The following is a 16,088-nucleotide window of genomic DNA, read 5'->3' as shown; positions in this document are numbered from 1 at the left end:
GCTAACTCCACGTATTTTTTTAGACTAAACTTTGAAAATACACGCAGTAAAGTATATTTCTTGACTGAATCGGGACAACCGGTTTATTAACTGCAGTAGCTTAAAAAAAAACTTGTCTACGGATCTTGTTTGGAGGATTTTATCAATCTTTTTTACTATTTATTTATTTATTTGTTTGTTTTGAACAGCTAAGTCCTCAATTTTCATTCCCTACTTGCCTGTGTTTTGTCTCCACAACTTTTACGAAAACGGTCACATCCTTGAGGACTCCTGCCAGAAACAAGAGTCACTTGATGCTTAGCAAGGAAAGACTTTGTGCCTCGCTGGAACCAATTTTCCAAGTGAGAGAGTGTTCTTTAAACCTGCCTTCAGGTTTAAAGAACAAACTGAGTGAAGCAGTTTGTTGGAAAAGCTCAATGTCTGTAAAGTCAAAGGACTGTGGAGGAAGAAAGACTTCATTCTCTGCGTTCAAAGGAACTTAGCTACATGAAAAGTTTGTGTGAGAAATATTTCATCAGAAATATCACGACATTGCCAGCCCAGCGCAGAACCAGTAGTGGATGCAATCAGTCACAGTGAGCCTGTATTGATAACAGTGAAGGGGGACCTTTGAGAATAAACTGCACTGCTGCTGTATTGATGAGTGCGCTGAGGTAAAAACGGATGAATAGGTAACAGCTAGCACACCGTGGCCACTTCCACTTCGTCACATTACCACTTGAAGTCAGCGGCGTGTGAGACAGGTCGGGCACGGCTCCGGCAAATCTCCAAGCGTCTTTATAGGAAATCATTAAGGGAAACCTGTTTGCTTGCCTCCCTGAAATGTTTTGTGTGACGATTATTTACCCGCCTGCTGACTAAGTCCAGTTGATATTGTCATGTTCTCCCTTAAGTGGCCCTTTCTAAGTTAAACAAATGAGCACAGCAGCCCAGCGTGGGCGACGAATGCACTCCGGTGTTACAAAGACGCATCATTCACACATTAATAATAATTCCACTGAAGTATTTTAATATGAGGTGACATTTCAAGCGTCTATCCGGATGCTTTTGTCAACACCATTATTAATAAACAAAGTCATACAATATTCATAGTAATTAGATAAAAGGCGTCCGTTTAATTGCCTGCATGCATTTAGGCATTGGGGGATTTTTAGGCTTTCAGCAAAGCATTGTGTTTCCAGTCTTTTAAGTGTCAGTCCTGTCCTCTGGGGAAATAACCTAAACAAGTCATCAAAATATGAAGAATTTCCCAATTAAAAATTGCTTCTTGTTCAGCAGAAGCTCGAGATACCAGTTTAATTCATCGCATAAGTCAATCTGCTTCTATTTCAAACCTATTTTCTGCATTAAAGTTAACTAAGATAACTTTAATCTATTCCAACCCTGCAAAATGTGACCAAACCACTCTAAAGTTATAAAAAAAACAAATATTTACTAACAAATAACACAAGCCCATTTCCTCATGGATACTTTGTCTGTAGCTTTGAAAGAATCGTGGTCCCCTTGGCCACTTCGATAATTCTCACACAACGTTCATGTTTTTGTATTATCTCCTGCTTCAGTTCGATAGACGCCATTGTTTTCTTCTTTTCTCCTCTTTCCTTTGTGCTCACTTTCTTCAGACGTGTGACGCCACATGCGAGATGTTAAGCAAACATTAGAAAAGAACTGTAATATATTTTTTCAGCGTCGCACTAAAACTCTGTCATAGGGAATGACTTTGCTGTATGAAGCAATTTGAAAAAACAAACAAACAAACAAACAAACAAAAAGACACACCCCGAAAAACGTCTGGAAAAATAAAGAACTTTCTAAGACATAATCGTCTTTTTATTTCTAATTTCACATATATTGTTACATTGACTTGCATGGACGCAGGAAGCTTGATTAGCTTACTGGTTTGTTTTGTTAGGAAGCCATCAACACGTCATACGGACCCATAATGGAAAATCCCGTCGATGTTCTGGATCAGTAGACATCCATCTGCTTGTCCCTCAACAGTGATACAAATGTAATGATCTGTATTGACGCAGTGCAGGTTAAAATGACACCACTTTACTGATGTTTATTATATATCTCACTTACATCTGTTTGCACACCTTTTACCCATAAACCATGACAAACTTAACCCCATCATTGTTCAGTAATTTATCCCGTAAGCTGAAAGTGGCCTGCGATTATCGCCCAAACAGGGCATGTTAAATGCAGAGTACACACGTTTGAGTATGTTTACAACACAACGGTATAACTGCAGAAGTCCTGTGCTGGCTGTGATGAAGGCCATTTTGACAGGCTTTAATTTTTGTGTCTTCATTTCGTCAGAAAAATGCCAGCAGGTACAGATTACGCTCAGCCAAGTGGAAATGTGCGCAGAGCCAAACAATAAGCCTGAGATTATCTTTCTGTGACTACACGTTGTGTCTTTGTGAAAAATAACAGGTACAACAGCTGGAGATTTTACACTATTTACAGATTTAAGATCTAAATGTTATGTTTGAAATGTGCTGGGAAGAAGTAGAAGCTTGTTAAATCAGGTTGGTGGATCGATAATTGTTTTGTCCTTGAACGGTCTTAAATACAACGTGGGCTCCCCTTTTCAAACTAGGTGTTGTTTGGACATTACTTTATTTCTACGCTAAGACTATTCCACAGATTTACTCCGCAGACGGGAAGACAAAATGTTTTCAGTAAAGAGCAAGAGCTGAAGGACAAACTATTCACTTAATAAAAGCCTAGTAGAACAAAAAGCCACTGGGAAAGCAGAAAACTGACTGAACATGAGAGTACAAGGAGTTGTAAGTGAACAACAGCAAGATTTTCATGGCTGATGGTGGCAGCATGTTGGAGTAACATTAGTTCTTTGAGGTTTTTTTATATAGTTTTGAAAAAAGTGTGGACCATTGTCCTTTTCTTGTTATAGACACTGTGTAGATTGAATGATTCTTGCTCTTAACTTTTTCACTTTCGGATAGTTGCTATGATGCATAAAAGTGGCAACTCTGTTGTTTTTAAAAACTGGGAACCCTGAAAACTCAAATACTGTATTACCTGAACTTTGACCCCCCAGACCAGAGGATTTGAAGAGGAAGCTTCATGGAGGCAGAGCATGACCTAAGATCATATCTACAACTCCACCGTCGCTCCGCCTGGGTTTTAAAAATCATATGACCAGACAGAGATTTAAACAGAAGCAGCAAAAACAGATGAGATGGAATAGAAATGCTTGTCAACAACTGATGGTGTCATCCAAGACATGTCACTATAAGCCCCTTCTCCATTGTTAAGTCTAATATTAGCCAGTTAATCTCTGGCTTGGTTCTAGCAGAGTTGGGGGTCTCCATTGGTGCCTTTTTCCACGTGGGCGAACCTTGAGCGCGCAGGATCTGTGGTCGACGCTACAATGGTGTAATTTTGTGCCAGTAGGCGGCCAGTTTTTCAGAAATCTCTTGGTATATTTGTACGTTATATATTGGTATATTTGTATGTTTGTATGCTGTCAGGATCATTGCAGGTTGCCCCGTCAAGTTGATGCTGTATGCGCTCTTCCAAAAGTATCGCCATCTCTCATCCAGTGACGTAAATCCAATTAGTAAAAGCAGTCTCCCAATCAGATGAGCAAAACTCAGCTTGGACTGACTTGTACCACCCCGGAGGTGGATCCAAAAATCGTAAAGAAACCGCGCTGGATCTGCAAATTGAGACAAAACTCACGGGGGCTAACTGAGGGAGAACCGGTAAAGCCAAGCTTGTAGAGAGGGGCTGCAGATTATGATCTCTGCTGCCCAGAAATTGAGTCGTTAGCATGTCAGTCATGCAACAGTCTTCCTTCAAATACCTCTTCAGGTTTGTTTCCAGACTGACGGCTACAGGAGGTCCTTTCTATGAACAGCATCACCATCCACAACTCTCTGAAGATATTTGGATAATAACATTTACAACAATTAATTTTTGCCTTCTTGATTCACAAAACAACATATTCTGTCCTGCAGAATAAAATATTTTTTCTTTGCAGGCATTCAGCGATGTCAAAACCACCATTGTGTTATTTTAAAGTAGCTCTTTGGCTTCCTTCACCCCTCTGTTCAAACACCGCATCGCACTTTAGCTGCCCATTATCTCAGATCAATGCACTCTCCACCAGTGATTACACGGAGCGTCGACATAAAACACTCACCAATCTAGGCATATAAAGATAAATCAAGTGTCGCTAATGGTTCCGCGAGATGTTATTGGTAGAGCAGAAATTCTAATCATCTCTCCCTCCTAGACCACATCGTTGTGCCTTGGTTCTGGATTTTCATTACGGTTGGTTAAGATTGCTAATGGAAGGAACTGGAATCTTGCGGAATATGTTGCACAAGAGGAAAGGGTCCCGTTATAATTCCAAATGCTTCAAACGAGAGGGAGAAACATTGGGTAGGTGGGCTGAAGAAAGAGGGGTAGATGGAGGTAAGGAAGAGAGTGAGGAGGAGGGAGATGAGGAGAGACAGACACAGAGGGACCTCTGGGTTATCTGCGCATTAACAGACTCTTCTTTGCTTTTCAGCTCCATGCAGACAACTAATGGATGAGATAGAGAGCGTCAGGGCTTTGTCAGGATCGAGCACAGGGCTTTTCTTCTCCACCACTCACAGTCGTGACACTCTGGCGCCCTCGACGCCCTTCACCAGAGCTTCTAATTTAGCCTTATTAATTCCCTCCAAGTTTGTCCTAGATCCACATAAATAGTAAATCTCATTCATTCACCTGTCTTCTTCCTCTTTTATTTTTTGTTAGGAAAATAAAAGTAGAGGCATTGTGAGATGTCCTCTATCTAATAGCAAGACAACAAGGCAGTAGTGGGAGGAAAAAATTGATACACCGCCTTCCTGTCTCGGTGGAACAAAAGCCTGGATAGGGGAGAAGCATTTTTCAAAGTCTGCATTAGGCATAAAACACATTTTAATCTGTTTTTTTCTCCAATACAATACAGTCCATAAGGGTAGAGTTAAATAAGGACTTCTAAAAAGTTTAATGGACCTTCTCTGCTCAGTTTCCACTCAAAGAAAAGGTATATAATACCTCCCTTTTCTGACTGCCTCAGCGTCCCTTTGAAAGACCATAAACCAACAGTATCGGACATTTCTGCTCCCCCGTTATTATCCTCTCCAACAAGAAATGGACCCAGTTAATAAAACCAAATGCATGAGAGCAGTGGCCCCTTTGTGACGGCCTCCTTGCTAATTCAACAGGAAGAACATTTCTTTTGAAAACATAACATTTTCAAGGCCTTTGTTAACTCTAATGGAAGCGCTCGACCATACGCTTGTTTCAGAGAGATGCAGGTAAAAGCATTCTTCTCCACGAGATGGAGGGACGCATCTAAAAACAGCTCCGCATCCGGCACTTCATTAAAGTCCATTTTCCCTTCGCTTTCATGCCGGCATTCATTAAGGAGGACAAGGTCGCTTCGGTGGGGGCACCATGATGGAGATCTATTTTCAAGAGCCACCCTTCGGGCAGCGCGCTCCCAAGCTGCCGGACAGATGATGTCGTCTTCGCCTCCACAGGAAAAGGCCCCTTTGTTTGCCCAAAGATCCCACTTTCGTCCCGCTGCCGTCCGTCAAAGATTAGCCCCTCGCGTCCATCCCAACACTCTTGCTGTCAGACAGATTATGCAAATGAGGTGAAACACTAAAGGCTGAAGAGTGAAACGGCATGCAAATTTATAGGCAAGGGTGGCCGATATTTATTTGTGAGTGGCAATATCAAGATGGAGGGCTGAATCATTACTGCAAATAAAGCAGAGATGAGAGTTTGGAGGTTCATGGCTCAAACTGTTACACGGATTATTGAATTCGGGGAAATCTTCTGGCCTCCGGTGGTTAGAACCTCCTGGCTTGAATAATAGGTCAATTTTGGCGCATCAATAAAATATTTAAATGTTCACTATTATTGATTACTGATAATTTACCTCATCATATCTTGGGCCAAAAGACTGTTTGGGGTGAACAGATGGCATTGTAGTGATCCAGAATTATCTGTGCCCTCTTGTTTTTAACTTTGGAGTGACCTTAATTCATTCTTCTTAAAATAACACCTAACAGCCTCAGCTGTTCTTTTCTTATTCTGCCTGATTCCTCACAACCAGTCTTGATGAGTTCTACATTCAAATGGCAAATGTAGCCGCTGTAGCCTTTTTGGAAACATGAGAGACCTCTGAAATATCCTCACTGATGAGCCTAATACTCCAGTAAAACGTGACCAAATCATTTCCATTGGATTAAAACTATAAGTTAAGTTGGATGCGCTAGCTGTATGATGTTTTTCAAGCATTGTTATCGAGCCATTTAAAAAAAAAAAAAAGTACAATTTGGATCTTACACACTTTAAAAAGCCTATCTTCAAACTTGCTTTTATGCCCAACCATGTTAAGAACAGTTCATTCCTGTTTTTTTTTTTTGGGGGGGGGGGGGGGGAACATGAGATTCTTTTATAAACGAGCAAAGCGCTTAACTCAAAAATTTCTAGTAACATTTTGATGTCACTTTACATCATCTTTCCAGACTCCAAGAGCTTGGGTACCACTGGGTTCAATTCTGGGACCTGTTCTCTTTCTTTGGTATATTTTCTCCCTAAGCCAAAAAATCAGACCACGTTCTGGTGTCTTATCACTCCTATGCTGATGACATTCAGCTCTTCAGACTCATTCAGATTAGATTTTAACTAGTTTTATACTGTATGATGTTACATTTATTATGTTTTTATCTTTTTATTTCTGTGTTTTGATTAGCCCTGTGTATGCTTGTTTTTATTGTAAAGCACTTTGTAGTTTCTGACAGGTGAAAAGTACTATGTTAATAAAGTTTACTTACTTATTTACACACATAACAATAGCCTCTTTAACTAAACAGTTCAACTGGAAACAAGTGTTTCTCTCTATCATGCCTCTGGTCCTTCATATTAATCAAACTTGACACGGCCGCTTTCAAAATTGAAGTCGACAGCGAGGAACCAATGGAGGTTGAGGACTGGTCCTCAGGATGGTCAATATAAAGCATTAAGCCATTCTAAAGGGTAAAACCGATCAATGGTGATTTGTGACTTATTGGTTTTGTTCTCTTCCTACTTATGGAAGCACCTTCAGCTAATAATAACCAATAATCTCTTCTGTTTAAACGAGTCTTATCAAGCTGCAAAACCAGCTAACCCTTTAAGTCAGACGTTGTCACTACCTTGTTTGGCAAATCAGAGGAGTGGGCTGACTTCTCCTCATTCCATTCAGTAAACACACAAAGGTATTAACAGGTTAAGTCCCTGCTTGAAGTGTTATAAAAGCAGGCTAGTGAGTCAGATGTTACTATCGGTGCTACTGAACCTGTTGTTCACTTCACTTCAAGTGCCATCTATAATAAATGTACTCTATGCGTGGAAACAAAACATTGTTGCTGTTTATATGCTAGTTCACGCAAAGCAGAACAGAAATCCTTTGAGGAAAAGTGCTGCTCTCCTGCAACATTTAGATACATCCCGTCTTCTTCACATCTTGACCAAATTACTGACTTGCTACCAGGCCTCAGAGGAGTTGAATGACTGAATGCTGATGGAAAAACATAACCATTTGATTCTGGTGCGTTGGAACAGGTATACCTCATGAAGTTGCAGGATAGTACCTCTCAAGGACTAAACTTGGGCACCAAGTTCTAAACCATGTAATCAACATTTTCAGTCTAATGCTGTAGTCCGATATAGTCCACGGTCAGGGAGGTGACTGAGAACCCAGTAGTCACTGTGTCAGAGCTCCGCCATTCTACTGTGAAGAGAGGAGAACCTTCCAGAAGGACAACCATCTGGAGCAATCCACCAATCTGGCCTCCATGGTAGTGTTACCAGATCAAAGTCACCAGATGGGGCGGCCCATCTGGAGTTGACCAAAAGGCACCTGAGAGACTTTTAGATCAGGAGAAAGAAGATGCTCTGGTCTGATGACACAAAGATTCATCTCTTTGGTGTGACTACCCGGCGTCACTTTTGGAGGAAACCAGGCGCGCCTCATCACAAGGTCAATACCATCCGTATAATAATGTGAAGAACTGTCTGACTAGTCAGGCTAGGGCAAACTAAAACTAGAAACTTGTGAGAAATAGATAAAAAAAAGTTCCACATGTAAGAATACTTTCACAGACACTGTTGACAGATATGAATCTCTGAACAAAGAACACCAAAGAGCATTTAATATTCAGTAGGATGTGGTTGTTTTATGCCTCCTGAAACATTGACCTGTTAAATGTTTCCAAAAAGGTTATACAAAAGCAGCAGCATAAAAGCATATTTCTCTCTGTCTCTCTTATATTTTTCTAGCAGCCAGTTGATAATATTCTAATTAAAAACCTCCTACTCTAATAGCATAGCTGCGGTTTTAATCATTTTCACCTTTAATGGAGCTCAAATTAAGTCAGCAGCCATCTTATAACAATTTATAAACTATTTACCAGGTAAAAACAAAAAGAACCTCGATTTAACTAGCTTAAATGGCAGAGATTTTCAGACCTTTGCCAAGGTAGATAAAATTGGTGGATAAGATTGATTTCACATGTAAGTATCGGCCAATCCCCAATTTCCCAAAATTGAGAAAATCAGGTGCACCCCTATTAAATAATTAGCGTAAGCAATGCAATAATGCAAAAAAACTTAAACACCACCCTGGAGGAATCTGGAACATTACTCGAACAGTCGAGCAAAAGGGAAAGTTGGCTTTTAATTCTTCATTTCTTTTTAACTCTGACCGGCCTGAAGTCCAAGCCTCCCAGAAAAACACATCCAAGACATCCGGACCCCCATTTGTAACCTACAGGTAACTTTTTGAGAAGCTTTCGGCTTGTGAAGGATTTAGTCAGTTCGTCACAGGATGATAGTCGAAGTAAATCCATCCTGTGCAACCACTGATAAAGAGTGCGTGACTCGATGGAGAGTTCAGACGACCAGGAGAGGCTCAGGTGGCGGGCCCATCCTCGCGGGGTGCTTCCCGAAATGACAACATCTGAGAGTGAGCCTAATCCGATTTGGGTGTTTTTGCCACGACTGCAGCCGATCTCCCGACTGCGTCCGTCACCTGACCCGTTACCACATGTGTCCTGTATGTCCCCTCGACAATGGCAGTCATTTTTTCTGCCTCGCCAGTTCTCTCCATCATAATCTTCTTCATATCTGCTGGAAAATCACACAACCCCTGCTACTGTCTTTATCTTCCACTGCTGTTATTTAGGAAATCTCATCTAGTGCACACTGCTGAGAGAACAAATTGAGTTGCAATAATACAAAACCGCGCTTCTTTTTTTTCCCCCTCATTTCCCACAGAGGCTACGCTAACACTCATTTATCCCAAACATTAAATGGGGAACGATGCGGCTCATATTCATGTTTGTCATCTTTCCAAAACACAATCATGTCTGATCAAATGAGCGTATCGTCACCACTGTCTTCATTAGACATACAGGTGGGGTTTCTCTTATTTGCACCTCACGGTAGAGGCTCAACTTGGTGACACTTTTTCTGCAATCAGGCAAAGCATCACATAAGTCCTTCATGGTGGGAGAATCATACGAGCAGTCGTCTCATTTGGCCCCCACCTAGCTGGGTTAATAGCCCCAAAACAATATTACTCAAGCGCAGAGCAAGATCTCAGACAGAGCGGCTGTGTTTGGGCTGATAAACCCTCAACACAGGCGGAAGCCGATGCTTGGTTTAGATATGAGAGTCTGCAGGAGATAGCAGGGTCACTGTGCTGCGGAGTGAATTTCGATGCTTAACCCTGCTCTAAACCTGCTCTAAACCTGCAGAGAAAGACAATGTTCATTTGTTCGGCTTTCATAGTTCGGCATAATAAGAACGGAGCAGCAAACACTGGGACCATCAAGGATGCCACTCCGAAGTAAAAGTTAGATGAAATCGTCAGAAAATATGTCAGCCGTTGGAGCAGAATGATTGCCTAACGGGTGGGAAAAGCGGAAAGCTTTTTAAATTCTGCAGAGTTAGGCCGCTGACGCTGTGTGTCATCATTGATCTGGTTGCTGTTAAGACGCGTTGACACCTGCACGAATCCATTGGACACGGAGTCCAGGGGAAGGCAATCTCACTCGGCCAAGACGAGCTCCTTGGTTTTAACAAGGTGATGACAGTGGGGCCAGGGTGGGAGGACGGGTGGTGGAGGGGAGTAGAAATACAGAACACATAAGGGAGGGAGGTGCTGGCGGAGGGGGCAAACAGATGATAGATTATCTGGAGTTAGGCTCGGGTCGCAGAAATCCCAAAGATGGTGGGCATCATCCGATATGAGGCTGAATGAGATAATCTTGAGTAAAATATAAAATGTTTTCCCTTTAAAAATGGAAATTTCAACAAAACAATTGCTCTAATCACTTTTATTTAAACAGAAAGCAACACTTTTATTCTTCTTATTGCTGTTATCATAAAGTGTTGATTTGAGATGTTATAGTTCCAGTTCAGTTCAAAGATGCTTTATTGATCCCAAAGGGAAAATAAATTAGTACATTTAATCTCTAACATTAACTTATTATTTAGATTTTGATATATAGAATTTGTACAAATATATTTTTTAAAAGCACCCGCAGAATTTTGAAGTATTTTTACGTTTTTTTATACAAAGAATTTTGGATATTTTCAACATTCTTTTCTGTATACAGTAATACTGAGGATATAAGACGTTCATATGAGCTGGTTAATTAGTCAGGCTACCTGCTCCGGTATTAAGCCTTCAGCAGGATTAGGGGTGACTAGCCAACAGGCTGATTGTGGAAACTGTGGCTTTAAAACTGTTACCTCAGTCAGAGTTATCTGCGGCAACCTTTATTTTCCACCTCATTACTGTTCATGTTTACCTTAATCGAAAAAAAAAAATGTTTTAAGTGTGGGAAAGTGTAAAAAAATACTTTCTGTAAGCTAAAACAGCAACAGGCTGGGGAGGGACGCACAGTCAACTCTATTTTCCATCCGACTGAGGAAAACTTTGACTTAATAAATGAGCCTCAGACAAGTTGTGATGTAGTTTTTTTTTTCAGACCTTGTTAATAGTAATCATTTGATCAGCGCACAACTACAAAACAGTTTTAATAGATCAAACTAAAGACAACTTAAATTCAGACATTCCTTTTTGAAATTTTAAATCGAAAAATGTGATTTTCGGGAAAACTATTTTTAATAGTCTACTTAAGTGTGTTTTTGAAAACAACCTAAAAATGAGTGTTTTCTATGGAAACAGTGAACAGAAAGCGATCAAAACAAATCATTTCCGTCAATCAAATTTACTTCCAAAACACTACATTTGTTGCTGTCTTGTAAACATTTCAGTCTTCAAAAACCATTCCCCTAATGTTGAGTCGTTTATCCCAGAATGGCACATTAGGCACCCATTTTCTCCCGGTCTGCGTGAGTATCGTCTTTTTTTTCTCCCCCTCCCTGATAATGGGAACAGATTATGCACATTCATTACCATTATCATTACAACCATCATCATTATTATGTGTTTAGCATAATAACAGAGGATCCACTTCGGAAGCTTTTCTTCTCTTTCTCTTTTCTTGGACCACAGGTTGACACCAGAGCTGCTCCGGGGAGCAACGAGCGGGCTTTTGTTGGAGACTCTTTGTGTGGTTTAATCTGACGCGCAATAATCCGACAACAGGCTATGAATAAATTGATTCAGGAGTGGCATGGTGATTAGCTCATTGACCTCTGCCGGGGCTGTTTCAGTTAATCCATCCGTCCATCCACGAAAATAGAAAAATTTCCTAATAGTTTCAAAATTCCCTCTGACCTTATTTGCGTATTTAGTGTGTGTGTGTGCGTGTGTGTGTGTGTGTGCCTAGAGTCGGGTGCCTCTCTGTACTTTTCTCATCATCACTTTGTCTCCTGTTAATGAAGTAGTAATCAGGTGCAATGTGCGTACTGTTGATGGTGCCTTTAGAGCCACAGGGACATAAACACACAGTAATGGAAAAAAAAAAGATCTTCCTCTACGTAAGAAGGGTTGTTTACAGAACCGCCTCAGCGGTCAGATATCAAAACCATCAAACTGGTGGGAGATAAGGGAGAGAAGATTGACTGGACAAAAAATTATCTTAAAGACATTTTTAAAGAGATTCTTTCATAAACCCAGGCAAACACCCGTATCTATCCACACAGGTGAGCTCACCCTCACATGATAGAAAGTTCCCTCCTTACCTGTGGCAGTGACGTAAGGATGTCTCGGAATCCTCCCTTCTGCAGGCTCTGAGCTGAGTGGTTTGGCGTCTCGGCTCGTATCCTTAGGCTGAGGGTTTCAACAACTAAACGCGTGCCTCCTCTGAGGCTCCTTATAATGGCACACCCCTTCCCTCCTGGCTCAACCCTCCAGTTCCCTCACCACCCTCCCCTCTCCTGTACATCACCATTCATATCACAGGAGTGCAGAGGGGATGAGGGGAGGGAAAGAGGTGGATTCCCCCGTTCTGTTACGCAGGAACACGAGCCAGCGGGCCGCGGTGACGTAAAGAGGCTTTGCCTACGCCACCGGTTTCATCCTCAGTGAGCCAACTAATGGAGGTGGGGGCTCTAAAAATACGCAGCACCCACTTGGATTGATCTAGAACATCTCTGTTCAAGCCAAAACCAAACGGCGACCTACTGTTAAGGTCAGGGAGACAATGGCGTTTCCAATCAGTTGCTTAGAAGGTGAGCCACCAGAGTGAAAGCCAGTGGCCGTGGTCGATTGGGTTGTTTGTGCTGGAAAAGGTTAAAGTATCAAGGTTTTTTGTTGCTTGTAATGATGCCACACCTTGATGGGAGACAGTATTATCTCTCTAATTGAAACAATGAGTTCTGTAGAGCAGAGAAATCAATGGAAGGAGGTGGGTTGATGACAGGTTAGTCATACAAGACATTTCAGAGCTTTACTGAGGTCTTAATCATGTTGGATGCTTAATTACTGACTTTACTTAAATAATTATCATGAAACACAAAGTCTTCAATCATTATTGACCCAAAGGTCTCCTGTTAACCTGTGACTATAGGAAAGTGATTGCAAAACACTACATAAGGTGGAGGTTTAATGAAAACTTTCTATTTAAGTGGGGAGTTTTTCTCTCCTTTTTTAGGGCTGTGAAAAAGTATTGAAGATTTCTGGGGGGGGTTCTTTTTTGTGTCACATGGATGTTTCAGACCATCAAACAGGTTTTATCATTAGACAGTGAGAACCTGAGTAAACACAGAACACAATTTTCAACAATGATTTCAAGTTTTAAGGAAAAAAGGTTATTTAAACCAGCATGGACCTACGTGAAAAAGAATTGACTACATACCTAAAGCTAACAAAGCTAAAGCTAACAATTCTTCAAAGGAACACCTTGCATTAAGCATTCTCCCACACTCTTTTTGTAGGAGAATGCTGCTTTAAAAGGTTTTTGAACACTAACAGAAGGTTAAAGGTCATGCCACGATACCTAAATCAGATTTAACCTTTGTGCGTGCGAGGACTGAGGCAAACGTAGAGGACTATGGCAAATGATACAAGTTTTATGTGTGTGGGGTCGGTTGGACCCCATTTCTACATACAAGGGTTAAGCCCAAATTTTGTAAAAGGCCAATCCAAAATCTTTAAATGAGCTTTTCTTCACACACCTTCTAAAAAGGCACGTGATTTTTGAGGGGAAATGTGAAACCTTTGTGTTCCTATTGGTCAGAAAGCTTCCATGGAGGTCATTTTTGCCCGCTCCCTTTCTTGTTGAATTATGACATCTAGTCTTAACTCAATCAAGTGACACCTGCAGTGCTTCAGATGTCCTTGATTCTTCTGTGTCTAACAGATGAGTTGTCAATGTCTTCTTGGGGCAATTTTGGTAGGCTAGCCTCTGCTAGAAAAGCAGGCCACTAATCCAATTAATCACAACATATTTTTCTCCCTCAGCCACAATTTGCAAATTACAGACTGAATGTAAGCTGTAACTCGTGAAAAACATCTGAGTACGTTGGGGAATTTTTTGGGACCCCTCCGAGGAGCAGCCGAGTGTTACCAAGGAGATGGATACATGGGTGTCCCTCCGCCATGATCAAGTCAATTGAAGTTTATTTAATCAAGGACTCCACAGTAAACAATGTTGCATGATAAAAAGACAAAGCAGCTATTGTTTTGTATGAAGGTTTTCTAACCAATCTTTTAGCCAAGATGATGGATGGTTTAACAAATGTTTAAAAAAGTCTTTGTTTCACACACAATTGAACCTGATCCTGATTAGTGTTTTGCGACCAAACTTCTGATTCTGGGTTATTGCCTACTATCTGTCCATCCATTGATGAGAGCATCCTGAAACAATGAACACCACTTTTACACATTAAATAATAATAATTAAAAGTTGTAGGAATCGAACCTGTTCATTGAGCTCTCATGGAAACTTTCTCATCTGGGCTGATGTGTTGCGTATGAAGGTATGTTTCCTATCTGTGGCCTGCTTTCACAGATCAGCAGCCAATAGGTGTTACAACAATTACGTCCTCCATAACAACAAAGGCCCTTGCCAAAACCTACTTTCACGGTGTCGAAGTTCAACGCTTCAACTGTTTTCTCATCTTGAGCTGCTGATAGCCTCGGCCCCCTGTGAAGGTGTGAAAGCCCGGCCACGGGAACCTGTGTGAGGTCTGATAGTGATGGATGAATTGGGCCCATGGTGAAGCGGAGATAAGCAGCCCAGAGGCACGAGCGGCTCCAGCTAGGCCTGTCTGTCGTTGATATCACCGCCATCCACCAGCTGTCTAGTGTACATAAACGCTCCTCTGGCCGGCCAGCAGCAGTGATTGCCTCAATGAAAGGGACGGTTATGCTTAACTTCACAAAACCTTGACGCTGAAGCGTCTGGTGTTAGCATTCGTGCAACTGTTCGATAGAGCTTTTTTGAGCATGAAGAAAACATGAATTGAATCAGGAATAGAAACCGAATCGTTGAGTATTTCATCAAAAGGATTATGGAAATCCCTTTGGAACTTTAGCGCAAATCTGTTATTAGGTGGACTAAAAGTACATTGCAAAAGCATACGTTTTTTTCAAGATTTTGAAAAAGATTGTCATTTTACAATCTCAGAGATTTGACACTATGATGATACCAGCACCATGTCTCACGATACCGATGGGAAGTGCCACACTCAGGGTGCTGCTGGTAGGCAAAACACTGAGAGAACCCTTTTGCACATTTTGGCTGAGCCTCCTACTTGGCTTGTGTCAGATGACAATAACAACTTCTAATGTCTTTCTTTCAACTATGTCTTTCTCTTTGCCTCTCTTTCATTGAGGCCAGATTTTTGCAGTTGCATTTATACTGAGATTAAAGGGGCAGTAATATGTTTTCCAGGGACATAGTGCAAATATATTACCTAATATTCCTTCAGTTGTCATAAAACTTCTTTCTCTCTCCCTCTCTCTCTGCTCTTCTCTCCACATATGTAAAAAGTTCTACATATGTAGAACTTTTACTTCACAATTTCATGCCTTGAAATTGGGCCTCTGTCTCTTTAAAAACTCCTGCTCTTTCTGAAACTCTGCCTTCAGGAAGTCATCACAACATGGCTCCTCTATTAACCCTTTAAGAATGTTTTTCTACCGTTTCATTGATAAGTAGCTCCTATAATGAGCTGAGCAGATGCACAATTCCACCAGGTGTTTGCTAATTACTGCTGGCTAGTCTGAAGGAGCCAAGTGAGGGAGTCAAGGAAGAGGGCAGTCAAGGAAGGGTATCACAGCAAATTTGGGCCAAGTACAACACAGCTGAGATTATTTATTTAAAGTGTTCAATTTGTGCTGATCTAAGAAGCGAAATCCCCACAAAATACATCAACTTTTGTTTGTAACGTGACAAGATGTGAAAAAGCTGATGGGGTTTGAATATTTTTTTGCAAACAGTTTGATGTGTAAATTATTTGCATCGCGGAGATGAGCTCAGCCCCTTCCAGTAGCAAGGAAAATGACTTTTTGTCATTTAATAACATCAGAGGATTAGAAGCATAAATAGCCCCCAATACAAATGTGTAATTGCTGCGAGAAGCAGCCACGCCGCCTCGTTAAAGCT

Source organism: Poecilia mexicana, unplaced genomic scaffold, assembly GCF_051168715.1.
Source record: "Poecilia mexicana isolate PSO_F unplaced genomic scaffold, ASM5116871v1 scaffold_21, whole genome shotgun sequence".
In the NCBI taxonomy this organism is placed as follows: Eukaryota; Metazoa; Chordata; class Actinopteri; order Cyprinodontiformes; family Poeciliidae; genus Poecilia; species Poecilia mexicana.
The sequence above is the reverse complement of the archived record's forward strand: the minus strand, read 5'-3'. Positions refer to the sequence as shown.